The sequence below is a fragment of the Solanum stenotomum genome, chromosome 1 (genome assembly GCF_019186545.1).
Source record: "Solanum stenotomum isolate F172 chromosome 1, ASM1918654v1, whole genome shotgun sequence".
NCBI lineage: Eukaryota > Viridiplantae > Streptophyta > Magnoliopsida > Solanales > Solanaceae > Solanum > Solanum stenotomum.
Genome location: NC_064282.1, coordinates 71,100,084 through 71,103,775, shown reverse-complemented (window position 1 = coordinate 71,103,775; position 3,692 = coordinate 71,100,084).

Genomic DNA, 3,692 nt, shown 5'->3' with positions numbered 1-3,692 from the left:
ATGATTAAAAAATATTTCAAGTTAGTAGTACTTTTTTACATAATTTAAAAAATAATATATTGTACTTTTGTTGTTTCAATTTATGTGGCATATATAGAATTTTAAAACTAATAACTTTTCTATATGTCTTTTACATTTATGAAGTTGTAAATTATTATAATTGTACCTTTTTAATGTAATTTTCAAATAATATATCTGTTACTTTTCATGTTCTTATTTATGCGGCATTGATAGATTTTTTTAGAGTTGGTTGATTTTTTTTATATCTATTTTAATTTTTTTACAATTGTTAACTATTGTGATTTATAATATTTTTTTCGTCATTTTCAAACAGTATATATATATTTATCATCTAACTTATTTTATGTGGTATCAATAAGATTTTGAGAGTCAATAAAAAACTTTTATATAACATTTTGATATTTAAGCTATTAATTATTATAATTTATATCATTATTTATGTAATTTTCTCAAAAAAAGACATAATTTTTCAATATGTGATATTTTTTCCTGTAAACGCATATTTTTTTTGTCTCTGATATATTATGTAGAAAAAATATAGCAACAAATAATTGGTATTGTAAAATGGGACCCACATTATTAACTATTAACACATAGAGGGAAAAGGCAGAAAAGAATGGCCCACCTGCTTGGAAAATTGGGTCAATTTTGCGGCTGAGAAAGAAAAATGATAGGACTTTTATGTCCTATATTAAGGAAGTGCAATTATAAAACAGCCAAGTACAACATATTTCAAGCATAATATTTAAAGGAAAATTACGGGAGTACCCTTGGTCGTCCAAGGGCACCACCACTTCTATAAAACTAGATGAATATTGCCCGTGCTATGCACGGGCCCAACAATGTGAATTATGATGTCATTTACTTGTGTTTAATCTTGCATTCACAATTAAAGGAAAACAAATGAAACAATTGAATAAAATGGAGATTAAAGAGAACAACAGAAATTGTGAGGGAAGAAGAGCAGAAGAATAATCGAGAAGCTTATGATTCGATGGCAGATACAAAATAGATTAAGTGGATAATAGTGATGAGACACCGGATAACTATTACTCAAGAAGTCTGTATAATTCTACAAGTAATGACATTGGAAGTAATGGCCACCTAATCGAAGCTTGATTAGCATTTCCAATGATCATAATTCCTCCTATGAACAAGGCTTTTTCATTTGTAAAGGCACCTATGCTTCGCTTTGCTCATCGAATAGCATAAATAATCTTGCAGATTGGTTATTGGACTCTCCTGTAAGCCCTTTTCATATCCCTAAAAAATATAACGATAGCCACCCAATCTTGAACTTTAAGAAATGAATGGAAGAAACAAGCAAATTCCTCCCTACTAATAATAATAAATTGTTGGACAATATGGTTATCAATGACTTGCTTCCTCATAAAAAAAAAAAGGAAGAAAAAGATTGCGCGACAACTCAGGTGGAGAAAAGAGATGAGGGATAGACTGGTTATACTTTTAGAACTTTTGATCCAAAAACATGAAAGGAAAATTACCACCAGAGAAAGTATATAGTAGTCTTACGAGTTACTATGCAAAGTATATACCACTTGAAAATGCTAAAGGTTGGGCCCGTGCTAGCTGCTTTTGGCACCATCAAATAAAAAATGAGAAAGATCAAAATAGCCTGCAAATTTTACCATCTGTGAAGTAGAGAATAATTCCTAAAACCTGAAGAGCTATGCACATGTCAATTCAATGCAAAAGTCTAGATAAGTGACCAAATGAACTCCAAAGACCGTAGAGAGGATAGCAAATTTGAGCTATAGTCATAAGTAGAAAAATTTACCAGACAAGAAACTTGAACATTAGTAAGATGCATGAAGGTATCAGATTTCAAAAGCTTTTATTCATCAAGCAAGTAAAAATCTGGTGATAATGATTGTATTTTGTCCTAATTGAAGAACCTTTTAACACCAGTTGAGCACACACGACTTGGAGGAAAAGAAATAAGTTATTTCCAGTCTAAGAGACCTTAAAGAATTGATGATATGAATTTTACCTCAGATTTCCTTCAGGTTCAAAAGGAGCCCAATGGAGAATTTTTAGTGCAAGCCTGCAACATAAAGATCCATCAAAGGTATTACAGATGAACTTAATCCGATGATAATGGAAATGACAAATAACAAAGAACATCAATAGATGGAAGATAAAATTTTGTGAAGAATCAATCACCTTGGATCTCTTGCAAGACGGACGTGGAAACATATGGTTTATCCAAGCACCTGTCTGTCAATATAACCCACTGCATTGCAAGGATGATCAAGATTTTCTCTGACATTGCAAGTTACCTTATACAAAAAGCAAAATTCTTTTGACTTTAGATATAAAGATATTAAAGGTAAACTTGGAAATGGATGAGTGAAACTCATTGTTAAAGTCTTCCAAAAATCAATATTGTCCGGGTTCTGGACAACAAAATTCCAATCAGGAACATATGTTCCGTATAATGTGGCCAAGTAAACTACTAAAACACATCATCCAATAACCTTGAAATCATGAAGAAATGTTTAGTACTAACTTGGAGATCCTTAATGCTATCACCACTTTAGAAACACCAAAATAATACTCACATTTTTCATTAGTATGACTTGAATATGGAAAACTATCTCGTTGGTAGTCCTTTGGATTAGGGTTGTCTTGCTGTTATTTCTATATTTGCCACTACCAAGTAAGCGAGAGCAATTCTCTACAAAGATATGAAGCAGAAGAATGATCACCAACACAAGATATCATCATTCAGAAGAGAGACATGAAGGGGTTGGGATCAGACTGTTACCTAGAGAATACCACACCGCTTTATACTCTTCATGTCGACTCAATATCTTAGCTTGTCAAGATCATGAAAATAATCCCTTTCACAGTTCAAAAGATGAAGTTAGGCTTGTAATGACTTCGGGATCAAGAAAGATGAGATGCAAGACCAGGTTTCACAAATGCATTACTGATCATTCGTTCTGAATGAATAGCTAATGTTCAAACGTGGTATGTTCTGGGATAGGTTGCCATTAGAAAAGAAAAAATGATCTGTAAATTCATCAAAGATAATACATATATAGTTGCAACTTGTTGCAAATTTGCAATCCCTGCAAAGGTAGGTTGAATCATAGAGAGAGGGGCTAATAAATCAATAATCTCCTAAAGGTTGTTGCACTCTTAACTTTGCGAATAAAGAGAGTAGTTATGGCCTTCTTGATTACTTTAAGAGATAAAAAATGCATTAAGTCCTACAGAGTTATTCATCAACTTCTAAAGCATAGGATTAACTAATATGGGATGTTCTCCACTGATGACTTCTTAAATTATTTTTTCAGGTTTGCAGGAGATTATGCATTTGGATGATAGCATCAACAGACTATGCAACCTCACCAGAGAAAGAAGGAAAAGTTACTTTAATTAATGACAGTATACTTGTGGCAACTACAACAAATGAAGTCTATAATAATAATATTAGATATATTTAAGTATTATGGAGTTGTTAATATAAATATATATAGACACTACTTTTTCTAATCCTGAATTTCTGGACCAGACATCATAATTTTCACAACTCAATGACAGTAATCTTAGTGTCATCATGTCATTACAAATTTGCAGTTCGTAGCACATTCTAGAGTTCCTTTTTTTCTTCTTCTTCTTCGACTTCCAACCAACTGAAATGT